The 7,531-nt window shown below is 37.4% G+C and overlaps 1 long non-coding RNA gene across 1 annotated transcript; it reads left to right on the forward strand.

Annotated features, from left to right (window-relative positions):
* Nucleotides 1-3,515: 3,515 nt before the first annotated feature.
* On the forward strand, nt 3,516-6,323 carry LOC142181610 (uncharacterized). Its single transcript, XR_012710316.1, has 2 exons — nt 3,516-5,745; nt 5,844-6,323. It is a non-coding gene; the product is annotated as an uncharacterized LOC142181610 (long non-coding RNA).
* Nucleotides 6,324-7,531: the final 1,208 nt, after the last annotated feature.

Genomic DNA, 7,531 nt, shown 5'->3' on the forward strand with positions numbered 1-7,531 from the left:
TTCTCTGATGATTTAGAAATGAATCTTCCCAAGGCTGCAATCTCCTTGTTAGTCTTTGAACTTCTTTCTTGTTTGAAAGTATATTAGGGATTTCTTTAATGGCCTTAATCTGTGCAGGATTCACTTCAATACCACGGTTAGAAACAAGAAAACCTAAAAACTTACCTGATGCAATGCCAAATGCACATTTTTCGGGATTTAACTTCATATTAAATTTTCGCAAAATTGAAAATGTGTCAGATAAGTGTGATATGTGATCTTTTGAATACTGAGTTTTAACAAGCATATCATCTATATATACCTCCATAGTCTTTCCTAAATGCTATTGAAACATTTTGGTAACTAACCTCTGATACGTTGCACCTGCATTCTTTAGACCAAAGGGCATTACTTTATAACAGTAAGTCCCCTTGTCTGTTATGAATGAAGTTTTTTATTCATCTCCCGGATCCATTTTAATCTAATTATAACCTGAATATGTATCTAAAAAACTTAATAGTTCGTGACCTGCAGTTGTGTCAATCAATTGATCTATGTGTGGTAGTGGAAAAGAATCTTTAAGGAAGGCTTTATTAAGATCTGTATAATCTACACAAACCCGCCACTTACCGTTCTTCTTTGGAACTACAACAGTGTTAGCTAGCCAGTTAGGATACTTTACCTCATGAATGGAACCAATTTTTAGCAATTTTTGGACTTCTACTTGAATCACCTGATTCTTGAAAGTTCCTTGCTTTCTTTTCTTTTGCTTGACAGGAGGGTTTTTGGATCTTCATTTAGTTTATAAGTCATCACCTCCGGTGGTATTCCTGTCATGTCAGAGTGGGACCAAGCAAAGCAGTCCACGTTAGTTTTCAAAAATTCAATTAACTTACCTCTCATACCTTGGCTAAGATTGGCTCCAACATAGACTTTTTTATCAGGCCATTGAGCAAATAACACGACAGGCTCTAATTCCTCTATTGTTGTTTTGATATTTTCATTCTCTTCTGGTTCTTGAATGGTATCAAGCCTTGAATCTACATCTATTTGCCCTTGTTCAGTTGAGGTTTGTGTTGTGGTGTCCTCAACTACCTTCTATGATTGCTATTTACCTTCATTTCTCGTACTTGTATCTGCAACAGAGTTGATAGCCCTGGCTGTATGTTGATCTCCACGAATTTGATAGATTCCCCATGGAGATGGAAATTTAATAACTTGATGCAAGGTTGAAGGAACAACATCCATTTCGTGGATCCATGGTCTCCCTAGAATTATGTTGTAAGCCATCTCCATATCTACCACCTGGAACTTTATATCTTTGACGACTCATTCAGCGAATGTGGTGAGTGTTACCTCTCCTTTCGTGAGGACACAAGAATTATCAAATCCAGATAGAGTATGCGCCTTTGGTATCACTTTATCTTCAGCTTGCATCTTACGTAATACTCTTAGCAAAATAATGTTCACGGAACTATATGGATCAATCAAAACTCGTTTCACATTAGTATCATGTACAATTAAAGATATTATCAGTGCGTCGTTATGAGGGATTAATACGCCATCTGCATCTACGTTATTGAATGTAATGTTGTCTTCCTCTAAAACATGCCGCACCCGTTTCACTGGGTAATTATTACTTTGGAAATTTTGTTAGCTGCAGTATATGATATACCATTGACGTCTTCACCCCCACTTATAACGTTGACAGTTCTTTTGGGAGAAGGTGGTTTTGGAAGCTCCTGGTTGTTCTTCATGTAAGCTTGCTTGCCTTTCTCACTGAACAACTCAATAAGATATCCTTGTTTTAATAAATGATCAACTTCACTTTGTAAAAATCTGCAATCTGCTATTTTATGTCCGTGGTCATTATGAAACTCGTACCAATGGTCAGGGTTGCGCCTGTTTGGATTCGATCTCATTTCCTTTGGCCATCGAACCTTATCTCCCATGCTTCTCAAAACAGCTACGAGCTCGGAGGTGCTACGTTGAAGTTGTAACCACCAAATCTCGCTTTTAAATTTCTATCATCATCTCGTGACTCATAGTTGTTTCGCTCGTTCCCGAATCTTGATGAAGAACCTGATTCTCTGTTTCTTGATCTGTGATCATACCTTTGATTATCCTATTATGACCGTGTGTCCTTTCCCACAGGTCCCATGTAAGGCTCTACCTATTTTTACCGGATCTTTTTTCGGTCTCCGCACGTCTCGAACTTACCTTTTCTTCTTTTTGAAATCGTGGAACAGTATCTTCCTCAATCCTCAGCTTTGTGTTATACCTGTTATAAACATCATTCCACGTTGTAGCTGGGAATTCTCGAAGGCTTTCCTTGAGTCTCCTCGTAGCTTCTGAGCTTTTTTCATTCAAATTACTTGTGAAAGCTATAGCTGCCTAGTTGTCAGGTACACGTGGCAATGTCATTCTTTCAAGTTGAAATCTGTCCATGAATTCTCTAAGCAGTTCTGAGTCCCCTTGCTTGATTTTGAAAATATCCTCCATTCTTTTCTCTACTTTTTGAGCTCCCGAGTGTGCTTTGATAAAAGAATCTGCAAGCTCAGCAAAAGAATTTATAGAATTTTCGGGTAAAAGAGAATATCATGTTAGCGCTCCTTTGGTGAGCGTTTCACCAAATTTTTTGACTAATACTGATTCAACCTCCTGCTTAGTCAAATCGTTGCCTTTTACGCCCGTTGTGAATGCAGTCACGTGATCTCGTGGGTCTGTTGTTCCATTATATTTTGGAATATCAGGCATTTTGAACTTTTTTTGAATTGGGAGTGGAGCGGCACTTGGCTTCCAGGGTTGTTGCGAATATCTATCCATATATACCCCTTTGATTATGGGCGGCACTCCAGGTATCTGCACTATGCGCTCACTTTACTCCTTGAGCTGTTTCTGCAAGGTTAGTACTAAATTTTATAAATCATAATTAATTACATTACCTGGTTCTCTCTCCTGTGATTCACTGGGAGTTACATCGCTGCCTGAGTTAACAAGCCCGGAATGAGAGTTTTCCAAAGTGTTATTATTTGGAGTAGGTGTGGGTGTTGCAACAGGTAACTGGTTAACAAGTGTCTCAACAGCTTTGTTGACCTGAGCAGCAATTAATTTCTGCAAAGCTTCATCAACAGCTTCAGCATTTTCAAATTGAGCATGCTCGTTTATTTGAGACCCATCAGGAGTACCCTCACGAGATTGCCATGGAGAGTCTCATGGAGTAGAAACTTGAGTGTTAATATTCTGTGGATCTCCCTGATTTTGTTGGTTCTCTTGGTTTCCTTAAGTGTTATCATTGTTGTTCGACATAATTGATGCAACAAGGAAAGTTAAGTGAAAAGAAAATAGATTATCAGTTTTCCGGTAACGAAACCAATTTGTTTAACCAAAAAATAAAATTTTAGTCAAAGCTAGAATTTAGAAGAACACGGGTTACTGATAATCAAAAGAATGTATAAAAGGAAGTAATTTAGGTAGCAAGAGAGTAATCAAGAGAAAAACAAGTAAACCAAAGTTTATTCCAATAGTGTTTCGTGTCCTTACAATTGATCAGATATCTCCCTTTTATAGATATCTTGGAGATATACATTTTGCCCAAATCATAATGAGACTATTATGAGTAATTAAAGATATTGAATGCTACGTTACATAATCATTACATTCAATACAAATTCTATAACGTATTCCACATTTAATGCCTATTAAATGCCGTATTTGCACTCTTTTCTATTGTCTGATTCATTCCTTTTGATTCTCGGACATAAATGACTTAGATAGGTACGGGCGCTGAGTTATTTGAATAACTGTTCGTGCCTCTTCCTCTGCCATTTGCTTGTATCTGTTGCAACTCGTGCCTCTTGGCTCGTTGTAATTCTTTGACCATTTGACCAGTCTACGTGTCTCGACACGTCACCCTTACAATTTTTCCCAATACAGATAGTTTTTCCAATTAAAGGACAATCGAAACGAGATTAATTATTTAAAATTCAGAATCACCACTTGGGATAATTTATGGTGTCCCAAGTAACCGGTTTAAAATCCCAAATCGAGGAAAGTTGACTATTTACGGTCTGCAAACACAGAAATTCGGGTAAGGAATTCTGTTAACCCGGGAGAAGGTGTTAGGCATTCCCGAGTTCCGTGGTTCTAGCACGGTCGCTTTGATCATACTTGGCTTAAACAAATTGTCTAATTACTCATTTTAGAACCTATGTGCATTTGCCTCTTTTAATTAAGAAATTATCTTGAAACAGGTCACGCGTACGTGTACTCATTTGTTTGGCGCGTCAAAAATCATGTCACGCGAACGTGTCCACAATTAATAACGCTTTATTATTATTAAGAAAGTTTGGTCGAAGTTGCGCGAACGCATACCTCGATTTATTTTTTAAAGAATCGTAATTATATCACGCGAATGTGTACACAATCACGATGATTGACTAATTAATAGCACCTACAACGTGCTAGCGATCATTCATGACAATTCAAACAAAAAAAAAGCCCAGCATTCCTCAAAGATATTATATATGCTAAATTATAACAAGTCATGTAATACAGTAATTCAACTGCTATTAGTTGACTTTTGTTATATCATAAATTCCACTGACACCGATGTGGGATTGAATTCTAATTATATATTTTCCAAATCATATAATGAGACATAAATTTCTTTCAACTCCATCATTTATTTGTTTGATATGGCAATTCCACTTATTCTTGCCTCTTCTGGTGGAGTTCCCATCTCCAAATTAAATAATACGAATAGTAATTACATGACCTCTAGATTCACTCGCTATATAAACAACGTAGAAATTTTCATATACCTCACAACTAACTTCAAATATTCTCTAGCACTTCATATCTTTAGCCAACACAGTAGTTCCTCTCTGGTTATTCCATTAGAATTAAGCAAGAAGATCACTCCCGGCCATAGAAAACTAATACTCCTATGATTCAATCAAAAACTAAAAGGGCATTTCACCAGCATCAAATCCTTAAGCAACAGAAGCCATATGGCAGATCAAATCAATCACACGAGGGCTGTCACCCCTTTCATTGTCATACCACAACACAAGTTTCACAAAGTTCTTGCTCAAGGCAATTCCAGCATTGGCATCGAAAATGCTTGATCTGCTCTCACCAACAAAGTCTGTGGAATACTCCGAAACCATTACAAAAGAATAGAGGATTTCTAAGTATTACTTAGTCAAATTCTATCCCAAATATAATGAAACTAAATCCAACATAAATTCAAGACAATAAAACTATAGACATTCAGCTCCAAATTCAACTAACAAACAAGAACAGGTCAGCCACATATTTCAATCAGAACCACGAGAGTAACATCACAAACAACAAAGAAAAGGCAGAAAGAGGGACCTGAATCATTTTCAAACGTATTTGAATCTCCGACGATTCCAACTTACTGAGGATTCCGATGATTGAACTCGATCGAAAAACAAGCACAACAATAGAAACTTCGGCAGAAACTACAAACGGCAACCTCGAGCGGCAACTCGAACGATCAACTACCCGTTTCACCTCCACTCCATTCGGAAACCAAAACCAAAAGAGACAGCCTAGATTTCATTATGCATCTCAAGTTTGATTTTTCTTTAGTTCTTTTTGGTCCAGATTTTCTTGTTTTTGAACAAATTCCTTTTTTATATGTGAGATTTGTAACATGTTATACCAAAAACGTTATCTTAGCCTTGGATCTAATATAGAAATGGCAGCTTCATCTATGTTTGTAAACGTCCAGAAAATGTGAGATGAAGCAGTGAAATTTGTTGCTCATTTCCGTTCTCCTTTGGTTCTTGTTCATTCTCCTGTTCCTCTTAAGCTTTCATGTATTTTTTTTTCAGATAACGCCGGCGGCGATGGTGGGCTGCTGATGTTTTTCCGGTGAGTCGAGTGACTGGCGGAGGCGGCTGGTTTGTGTATAGGTGATGGGTCTGGAGAAGATGGCTGGCTTCTCTCTTGTTAATGGCTGCTGAAGAAGATGAAGGACATGGGAGGGGTCCGTGTATTATGGTCAACAACGGCGGATGTCTCTTATCTTCTGTTTTTGCGTATTTTTTTTTTTAAGCATTACTTTATATATAGAGTCTAGGTTTAGGTGTATTTTTGTGTATTTTGTCAATTAGTCCCTAGGTCTTTTGTGTTAAGCCCTTAGGGTCTTTTTTTATTTGTTTTTATTCCTAAGAAGAGTCTAGAAGAGTCCTTAGGCTTAATGGACTAATCCGAATTGGACCAAGAATTGGGCTCTAAAACTCTTAAAATTGTGATCCAACACCTTAATTGACTCCTTTTATAATAAGATAAAAATATTACACAATCCAAAAGCTAACGTGAAACTATTATATATTTTTTGTATTTTCAAGATTATGTAAAGATAAAAATAATGTACTATTTTTTGTATTTTTTTATGAAAGGTACATAAAATAAAAATATTTTTTGTAATTTTCATTTTCTTGTAGTAAAATAAAGTAAAAGAGTAAAAATGAGTTGAAATAGCTATATTTGACCTAAATTAAATATTCACATGCTAAAATATAAAAAGTCTTGGGGAGGGTCAAAAATCACATGTCTACAACTACCCCTCTTTGACTAGAAAGACGAAGTATTTTCAGACAAAGATGACTAGACAGGTTTTTTGACCCGACCTTTATTTGGAGAGACTAAAACTAAGAGAAAGGGGAATGTGACCGAGCTCTGGTATCAGAGCTGCCTACATATCCTTGGCTATAAAGGAATCAGGTCATGTGTAGTTCAGAGGTGAGTGAGATGATGGAGTATGCCGAGGTGAAGAGCCGGAGGTGTCGTTCCGCCAAGGTTCCGGTCCGCAGTCCCGTTATTACATCAAAAAATAAAGAAATGGGAAAGACTAGCTAAGCCTACCAACTAAGAGTTACAAGATTCCTATCTATAAGTCTTCTGAAGCTTGATCTTGAGTTTTGAATGGTTCTTCATACAGACTTTGGATTTGAACCTTGACGTTTGCTAGTTGCAGGTGCTAGTTCGTTCTTCTTCAGCTTTTCAGACCAAAACAGGACATGTAGAGCTGGTGACCTCAGCCCTGTCTTGAGCAGCTCACATCTTTCATTAACTTCTACATTTAGATTCACTTCTTGTCTTTCCTTTTTCTTTTTATTCTGGATTGTGACTAACTTCTGTTGATTACCTCGGACTGTTGACTCGCATTCTTACCACGAGTTTCTTTTGTTGCTGACTTGAATTGTATTCTGAGTTAAATTTCCTTTTTTTTCAGGTGGGCGCCTGATTGCTAGACTTGAACCGTCTTCTCTTGTTACTTGACACTGTTTTCCCTTGCACCTTGAACCATTTTCCCTTGAAACTTGAATTGTTTTCCTTCAAAACTGCTTTCCCTAAAACTCGAGTTGTCTTCCTTCGAAACTGCTTTCCCTTGAAATTTGAATTGTCTTCCTTCGAAACTGGTTTCCCTTGAAACTTGAGTTGTCTTCCCTTGTTCTCCAGGTGGGCGCCTGATTGCTGAACTTGAAATGTATTCCCTTGTTCTCCAGGTGAGCGC

This window comes from Nicotiana tabacum, chromosome 6 (assembly GCF_000715075.1).
Source record: "Nicotiana tabacum cultivar K326 chromosome 6, ASM71507v2, whole genome shotgun sequence".
Lineage (NCBI taxonomy): Eukaryota > Viridiplantae > Streptophyta > Magnoliopsida > Solanales > Solanaceae > Nicotiana > Nicotiana tabacum.